At 35.1% G+C, this 9,684-nt stretch overlaps 1 protein-coding gene across 1 annotated transcript in view; it reads right to left on the bottom strand.

The window, feature by feature from the left end:
- Positions 1-9,684, bottom strand: part of LOC136830711 (terminal nucleotidyltransferase 5C) — an 826,400-nt gene that overhangs the window by 805,335 nt on the left and 11,381 nt on the right. The window contains exon 2 of the mRNA XM_067090497.1: positions 628-679. The gene's annotated coding sequence lies outside the window, so the exon portion shown is untranslated. The remainder of the gene's footprint in view (positions 1-627; positions 680-9,684) is intronic.

The following is a 9,684-nucleotide window of genomic DNA, read 5'->3' as shown; positions in this document are numbered from 1 at the left end:
CGGCCGCATGAAAGTATGGCATCAGTCTCAATATATTAATACTAAGAGAACTTGCAACGTGAGGTTCTATTAACAAATACGAGAATAGGTTTCTGTCACATTTATATATATATATATATATATATATATATATATATATATATATATATATATATATATGTGTGTGTGTGTGTGTGTGTGTGTGTGTGTTTGTGTGTCCCGAGAAAAAAACATAAAAATATAGCACGTACGTGATAATAACGGTGACAAACGAACCACACCTATCCCGCCAGTCCTAACAGTCATTTTTAACAGCAAAAGCCGACAGGAATTCCTTGGCAAAGACAAAATAAAAAAAACTAATATACACCCTAAGAAAAAATATTGACACACCACAACAAAAGGTGTAAATGAACAACGGCTGATTCAGAATAACCAATAGCACTTTTAGCTGGTGTGATAAACACAGCCAAAAGAAAGAAAACTACAAAAAAAAAATTTAATGATCAAATTTCCGACAAAAAATAGGCTCCCAAGAACAAAGCATTCTTACATTTAGAAAAAACACACACATAAAACTAAATGAAAAAAAAATAAAATTACCGTATCGCTTCAAAAACCGACAATTACAGACTAAATAAAACGTACCTTCGCGGGTGGAACAGTCACCCCTTGCGTTACTCCGTGACACCGCCAGCTCCTGTAGGAGAGGGAAATAGCATCGTCAGCGTCTCTGTCAAGGACGAAGGTTAGAATTTATGGCCGCTATAGTCATTTCTAAGCTAAAATTAGCAGTTGATAGCAATTTCACCGCTAACATTAGCGTTCTCCAGGAGGGATCCCTGTGATGGATAACTTTTTTTGTGCCTTTCCTTGTTAGACGAGACCTTGAGGGAATTACTGGTGGCTTATTCATTTCCTTATTGTAATGAAACTCATACAGGGATTGAGAGCAGCTCAAATAAATTAACAATTGCGATGGATGGAAAGACAACTGACTGTTTGCTAATAAAGTTGGCAAATTCTGACAGGAACCAATTACTCATTTGCCTTATAACTAAAATATATTCTATCAAGTACTTACTTTTATAGTCAATATATAAAATATCTGATGATTGCAACATACAAAATGTATGCAGTTATATCAGATTCATTTACATTACAACATACAAAATGTATGTAGTTAAAGTATTTTTACATGTAAAAATTATTTATAATCTATCTATCTATCTATCATATGTATGTATCTATCTATATATATATATATATATATATATATATATATATATACATATATATATATATATATATATATATATATATATATATATATATATATGCACATATATCAGGTGATTGCAACGCATAAAAAATATATCCAGTTACATCAGACTATAACTGTCATTGATAAAAAAAGTACTAAAAAATTATCCATTGTCAAAGATGACATATTATTCAACAATTCACTTGCTGGAGAGGCATTGTTGCGTAAAATATTTTATATCAATCAGTCATTACAATATCACTTCAGTGTATAACATGATCTGTATTCACAATCCATAACTTAACACTGTCAGCTATAAACACCAACCTAATCGAGAAATTAAAATCATTATTACTGACACCGCATAATTAAAAGAGAAATTATAACAATTATTACTAACACCACATAATCAAAGGGATTTCACCTAATCTCATTTATGAAGTTTTTATCGAAAAACCTATCAAAGAAGAATATATACGATAAACAAAACTGGGACCCAACCAAAGTTATAATTTGTGTACCTGAGACCTCCTAACTCAATAAAAAAAAACAAAATAACAACTCGTTCGTAATGTCTTAAATAACCGGGAATCCCGAAAAAAAGCCCACCTCGGCTTCGTCACTCAAATTAAAAAAGAGAATAAATTATATAGAAAATAAATCATGTAACATGGATTTAATGCGTCCAAACCAAAACAATGCTAAACACGAAGAACCAAACAAACTCAAGAGGGGGATTCCCCAGGGAAACAAACCTTACTCGTAAATCCTGCTTGGGAATACGAACTCCAATTTTGCTGTCATTACGAGAGCCGTTATAAGTGTCACGCTTCACGGTCGCATGCGTAGTACTGGATCTTAAAATTGGCGGATAAAATGTAAAATACAAAACCGGCCATGCGAGAAGGTAAAATGCTTTTTTATTGGCCGTGTGTGAAACATAAACAAGGTATATATATATATAATATATTAGAATTTACTGGTCACTTTTTACAACTTCGTTTTTTCATTCGCGTTAAGGCGAAAACATTCGTATGGACAAATCTAATATACAGGTGTTTCATAGTGATTTTAAGGACCTTACGGTTACTTTTACATAAGAATAATATTCATAAATAAGTGAAAATCGATAAAATGATAAAAAATACCTGCAGCATGTGGTTCCTTGAACATGGAAAAATGAAGAGCTAAAATTTCGTTATATATATAAATATACAATTAACTTTCCACCCTTTACCAAAATATCAATAACCTGATACGTCAACACATTTACCTTATGCCCAAAAATCCACTAAATTTTATCCCTTAATCGAGAAATCTAAGCGAAGCTTATCAGGCTAATAATAACCCAACGACATAACACCAACGAAAGAGAATAAAAAAAAGTAATTTTTGGGAAACCCCAAACTAAACAAAGAATGGCAAACGCAAGCAGCGGAAGCCAGAAGCCTTCAGAATGTCATTCACACCACTTGCTTCCAGATAATAATAATAATTTAGGCCACAGCATAACACAAAACGACGACGCAATATGTGAGAAAAAAATACCTATCAAGAATGAAATAGTCCCTATCATATTGACAATGCCATTCTCTTCGTTTGTTCCCCCAATGCTTCCGTGCAATCTGCGCAATATTAATGTCAATTTTGCAAGCAATCTGCTGTTTTATATGAATACTACCACTGCTACTTCTACTGCGAACTGATTACCTTTATTCATATACTTTACTCTCAATGGGTTACGGCCTCAACAACCTAGGTGTTGCGACGCCAGTTTTGGCAGTCATATATCAATCAACCTCAATGGGTTGGTCGGACATTCCGTTGTACCCTTGTTCAGTAAGTTACAACTAATTGAGAAATGTCATGGACGAAAACAAAACTTGAACTTCTGAAGATTGACACGACAATGCAACCTTGTAACTGACTTGGAAGTCGAACTGGATCTACTTTGCAGAAATATCCTGAACAATGAACTTTAAATCAGGATTAAACGTAAAGGTAACATTTGAAACTTTTTCTTCTTTCAACTAATTCATTTCTTCCTGATTGGTTTAGATTAGGAAATGCGTTTCAAGGCACGTCGGGATTCACGTGAAAATTAAAACGAAAATATAAATGTATACATAATATTCACAAGAAAATTCGAAAAAATGTTTACAGAATATTCTCATAAAAATAAAACCAAAGATTTTGATGTATAAACAATATTCGTCTACCCAAAGAATCAAACTTTAAATACGAAAAAGGCATTTTCCAACATAATTTCTAAATACTTTTTTTATAGCGCAGAGAAAATAACAAATGCTTGGTATTACAGCCATCAAAGCACAAAACAGAGAGAGAGAGAGAGAGAGAGAGAGAGAGAGAGAGAGAGAGAGAGAGAGAGAGAGAGAGAGAGAGAGAGAATTACAACCATAAAGAAAACTGATCTGATCTTCCCAGAGCCATAAACAAAATCAAATAACTAACTCGACTTATTGTACACAGAAACAAACCAGAAATAGCTAGATAAGAAAAGAAAATAAAAAGTACCTATCAATCAATTTCCCACGCATCGCTTCAAGGTTTCCCCAAGACATCCATGAACTTTTTTATTTTTTATTCATTTATTCATTTAATTTTTTTTTCCGGGGAAACAAGAATCCCCTTCGGTCTCGTACAGAGGAAACTGGACCAGGCATCCCATTTGTATTACGACACCTCGCGAAGATTAGCTATCGCCAAAAGCGGTCAGAAGTACCTGAACAACTTTTCCGGTTACCGTATTTTCTATATATCCCATGAGGACAGAGAGAGAGAGAGAGAGAGAGAGAGAGAGAGAGAGAGAGAGAGAGAGAGAGAGGTAAAACCATGAGGACGTCCCTTGGTGATCAACTGCGTTTCTTCGTTTCAGCTGGATTAATTCAGTAACAACTACCCAAGTGAATTTAATTTTCTGTATGTCTAACGAGAGAGAGAGAGAGAGAGAGAGAGAGAGAGAGAGAGAGAGAGAGAGAGAGAGAGAGAGAGGTAAGACCATGAGGATGTCTGATGGTTATCACCTACATTGTCGTCATTTCAGCAGGAATAATTAAATGATAGCTGTTCCGGTAGCTTTAATTTTCTCCCCCTCCCCACCCTTCTCTCCCTCTGATTGTTTACACAGCACTCAGCAATATTTTCGGGAGTGCGCATCGCACATCCACTGACGGAATACTATTTCGCCGAGGGAACAATTACAGGCAAGAATAATTATCCACAAATCAGATATCATTTATCAAAGGATAAAGCAATATCTGAGATAAGGAAAAAAACATAAGCAACTGAAAAAGATGAAACTCCTATATCCATACTTCACCTGACATTTCTCTATCTCCAGCAACAATTCGTAATTAAAATGAAGAGTGAAATTAGGACAGGTAATAATTTGTCTCCGTGTTTTCCTTACTGTCATGTGAGTTTATCCCTTCATGCGTCCCTAGCCTGGACAAAAGAAGAGGGGCCGTTGTAAGGATTATCCCATTCCTCGCAAAACACCAGGCGTTATTGAAATTTCCAACTCGCCTGAGCAATTTGCTGCAAGAGGGAATGGGTTACAGTGAGGCCCAAAAGACGTGAGAATATGAGAATTATGGTAAAATATGTACCTTCAAATTTGTGGCTTGTAAGCGATATGAAAAGCTTTATTGTGCTCTTCAACACCAAACATACGTAAAGCGAGATTTAAAAAAAAAAAAAAACTTGAACAGCCAAGAGAATGACTATCAGGAAGGATTTACACCATTTACGATTCATAACAGTAAAAAAATGACTTCCAACTGTACTACACAATACAAGTCCGCCTGTGAAAATACAGACACAACATTCTTATAAATCCACCGGCCGTAAAACTGCAATCAAATACTCGGAACCTGCCAATCTAACCTCGTCAAGTCTGAACGATTTCCGATGCAGGAATATGATATGACGATCAGAGACAAATAATACCACTGCTACCACTTGTATAACATGCATGATGCGCTATGGAAGCGTAAGTCAGGACAGGTAAATTCCCATACTTGAGCGTAATTATTACTCTGGTAATGTAATGCATATAAAAAATGCTTTTATGGATGTGTGGGCGAACATCAACCTTGAGGTTAAGTAGTTCATTAGTTCATTCCAGTGTTTTGTGTCATATTTTGGGCATTCATCTGATCCACATCAAAACCTTCCACATGACTGGTTAAAAGGGTTAGGAAAGTCCCTCACTGGTTATCATTGTCATTACAGAGGAGCGATTACAGCCATCCGGATTTACATTGTGTAACTAAGAAGTACTGGTTTTTTGGTAAGATTCCAGATACATAATCATACCATGAAGAAACCAGTGGGGCGGGGGCGGGGGGATCATTATAACTCGTACCTCCAATAGGTCGGAGTTTCCATTCCAGACACTGAGTCTGGACTGAAATTATCAGCACCTTGAATTATTCGTTTTTGTTCCACTGAAGATTTTCCCAGTATTTTTTGTTTCTGTTTTGTTTAAACTGGATGGAAAATGTCCAAGCGTTCTTGATGACAGAAATAAAAACTAGATCTGATCCTCACAAAAACATAGTGGATCCAATCTTTGACCTAGGGACATTTGTCAAAAGGTGACCCTTGAGCAAATACAGGTGTAAATATACACCTACATTTGCAATCATGACTTCATGATGGGGGGAAAAAGGAAGTCAAGGGTGTACATAAACAAATGCATTTGCAATTATAAAATAACTTCCATGTTAGGGAAAAGGGTAGTCAACGGTATGGACGAAGAAAACAAGGTAATACTTTTGTACCTAGATTGCCTTTAAAATGTTATTTATATGACAAGACATTAAACGTGCATGTGCTTCACATGAACGAAACTCATACGTGCATACATACAGAATACTAAAAAAAAAAAAAATTATCCAGTACTATAACACCTATCATTTTCCACCCTCTTATGTGGATAAAATGTAGTATGGTGTCCCAGTCCGTATTCAGTCTCCCTAAAAATGATCACCTTTGGCCTTACACTATATATTTTGAGACCATTTTCCTGCGTTCCCGAATACTTTAAACTAGAAGACTGAAATCCCATTTGCATAAATATATTCCGCCCCCAGTCGCAGTCGAAAGGAACAGCTTGTTCTACAGTCGCAAATGCCTATCCTCAAATCAACCGCAGTATTGGATGGCAACATCACTAGAAATATACAATTCTTTCCCCAACCTTCAAAAAAAAAAAAAAAAAAAAAAAAAAAAAAAGTTATATTTCCTTCGTCCACAAATCTGCTACAATATTACGACAGCAATCCCATTTGCATAGATATTATTCGAACCGTCTCGCCTGCTATAAACGCCTTATGACTAAAATCGACGCAGTTGTTGAACACGCATTCCATTGCATTCTAAGGCTTCTTCTTCTTCTTCTTCCAGGGTCCCAGAGGGACGTCTGGGTGTGGTACAGGCGTGGTACTGGTCTCTCTCTCTCTCAGACTCCCGAAGGGTGGCGACTGCTCCTGCCCCTTCTTCCTTCAAGGTCACAGGATTATAAGGGAGGTAAAAAAAAAAAAAAAAAAAAGGACGATGCCCACAGGGGTAAAACGGATCTGGCAGGATCTTCGCTATAGATATGTATCATTTAATGTAGCACTTCGACTGAAACGAGAGCTTTATAAAGCGTTTGGTCGTGAAGACCTAAATCTTTAAAGTAACAAACGTCATTTCGCAAACACTTCCTGTCTACTATATATTTGAAGGGGTGCTAAAGTACTAGCTTACGTTTTAGGATCATTCATTTTCCTCTGAATATTCACGTATTCCCTATAGAATAAGTGTTAACTTGAGTATGGAATTTAATATAAAGTTCCGTAAAATAACGCTGACATTTAAATCATCAACAAAATAATAATAACAATAAAATATTAATAAGAGAGGTAGCAACAGCGTTATAGTAATTATCAGTTCCGCCGTACACCTGCCAAATTCTCATAATAATAATAATAATAATAATAATAATAATAATAATAATAATAATAATAATAATAATAATAATAGGAAAAAGACCTTCTTTAGTACAAACTGCCATTTTGTTTAACAAAACCAATAATAATAATAATAATAATAATAATAATAATAATAATAATAATAATAATAACAATAACTCCAAGAATGTGATTATAAAAAAAACACCAGTTTAACAAAACTAGGTTTCAAAGAATACTCATAACAAACAAAACAGAAACGCACAATCGCTTCCAACAACAAGACAAATTAGCAGGAAAATTAATGACCTTGTTTTCCCGTACAGTACACACAAACAGGAACCTAAAACGCAAACACTTAGGGTACTTTACGTCCTTCACAGAGCTCATCTGTATTTGGTGCTTCTTTCTCTGGGCATAAATGCTGATTTGTGTGATGTTGTGAGACACGGTTTTGCTTATGTGTGTATGTGTATATATATATATATATATATATATATACTGTATGTATATCAATGAGAATATTGCAATATAATTACAAATATAATTACAAATATATATATATATATATATATATATATATATATATATATATATATATATATTATATAATATATCGACTTAGCTTTCTATGTACTTATTGTTTATATTTATACGCAAATGAATTATAGTTCATAAAATTAATAGATGTGGCAAACAACCAAGTTCTTTTACCTTATATGTTTATGAGAATATATATATATATATATATATATATATACTTATTGTTTATATTTATATAATATAAATATATATTAGTAGTTCATAAAATTATATATATAGATGATGCCATTTACAGCCACAGAGGAATCAAGTTCTTTTACCTTGTATATGTTTTTGCCTTGAAGTTGTAAAAGTTGAATTTTATAATAATATAGAGAGAGAGAGAGAGAGAGAGAGAGAGAGAGAGAGAGAGAGAGAGAGAGAGAGAGAGAGTACTCTAAAAGCCTTTGATACGCCATTACGGCCACAGAGGAATCAACGCATTTCATTTCCTTGTATACCTCGTTTCTTGCCTTGAAGTTGTAAAAGTTGAATTTTGCTAATAATATAGAGAGAGAGAGAGAGAGAGAGAGAGAGAGAGAGAGAGAGAGAGAGAGAGTACTCTAAAAGCCTTTGCGATACGCCATACGGCCACAGAGGAATCAACGCATTTCATTTCCTTGTATACCTCGTTTCTTGCCTTGAAGTTGTAAAGTTGAATTTTGCTAATAATATAGAGAGAGAGAGAGAGAGAGAGAGAGAGAGAGAGAGAGAGAGAGAGAGAGAGAGAGAGTACTCTAAAAGCCTTTGCGATACGCCATTACGGCCACAGAGGAATCAACGCATTTCATTTCCTTGTATACCTCGTTTCTTGCCTTGAAGTTGTAAAAGTTGAATTTTGCTAATAGCTGAACAAATCTGCTAAAGCTCTTAATATCTCCAATGTTTGTGTCCTTCGTTTGTGTCCACATATACCGTTAACTTATTTATTAACTCTTCCTTCTCCTCGCAACCTTTATCCCTTTTTCCTAATTAGTTTTCCTTTTCGTTTTTATCTCTTCACATAAAATTATTACGTGTGTTGTAATTCTCATTATATCAATTTATTCTTCATATACGCTCAGCGTCAAGAACAATACGGATTACAAACTAAAAATAAAAATATATATATATAAAATATCACATGAATCAATTATTCATTTTATAATATACTACTACCATTATCTCCATCGAGCATTACAGCTCATGGAGCGCGTTCAACTCACACCGCCTACCACGCCTCTCCTCCTCGCACCTCCTCCACCCCTCCTCTCCAACACCAGAGCCTTCTAACCCTCTGCTTCCCAGTACTTCTTTCCTGGGCACGTTCTTCTTAATCCTTATTTACACTGTATTATACAAACATCAAAGGAATATGCGATCTTGTTTTATTAATGTATATTTATAAAGAAATTTGAATACCTAAGAAATAAATGCGAACACATTATCCTTAAAAGATTAACAGGATAAATTCCACGTCACAGCAGGGCACAAAGGCCTAACAGTTACCAAGGTCTAAGGAACTCCCAGAATCCGCTGTTAAATTCCTACAGCTAGACCTCGCTGTTAAATTCAGCAGTCGCTGTTAAATTATGCGGGCCGATTAGAATAACCTCCCCTCCGGTGGGAGATGCAAGGACGACGGGACAAGACAAACCACTTAACGTGACAGAGAGAGAGAGAGAGAGAGAGAGAGAGAGAGAGAGAGAGAGAGAGAGAGAAGTAGACGATGGTTGCGTCAAAGATCCAATTATCATATTCAACGGGAAAATGACTGAAACCGGTACCGGAATTAACCCAGTAGGGATAAGCCGATCAAACGTTAAAATGAGTAGTGCTTTCGACGTTAAAATAATTTATCATGAGTCATGGATATCTAAATGATTATTTTCACAATTAAAA

The sequence above is a fragment of the Macrobrachium rosenbergii genome, chromosome 47 (genome assembly GCF_040412425.1).
Source record: "Macrobrachium rosenbergii isolate ZJJX-2024 chromosome 47, ASM4041242v1, whole genome shotgun sequence".
In the NCBI taxonomy this organism is placed as follows: Eukaryota; Metazoa; Arthropoda; class Malacostraca; order Decapoda; family Palaemonidae; genus Macrobrachium; species Macrobrachium rosenbergii.
The sequence above is the reverse complement of the archived record's forward strand: the minus strand, read 5'-3'. Positions and strand labels throughout refer to the sequence as shown.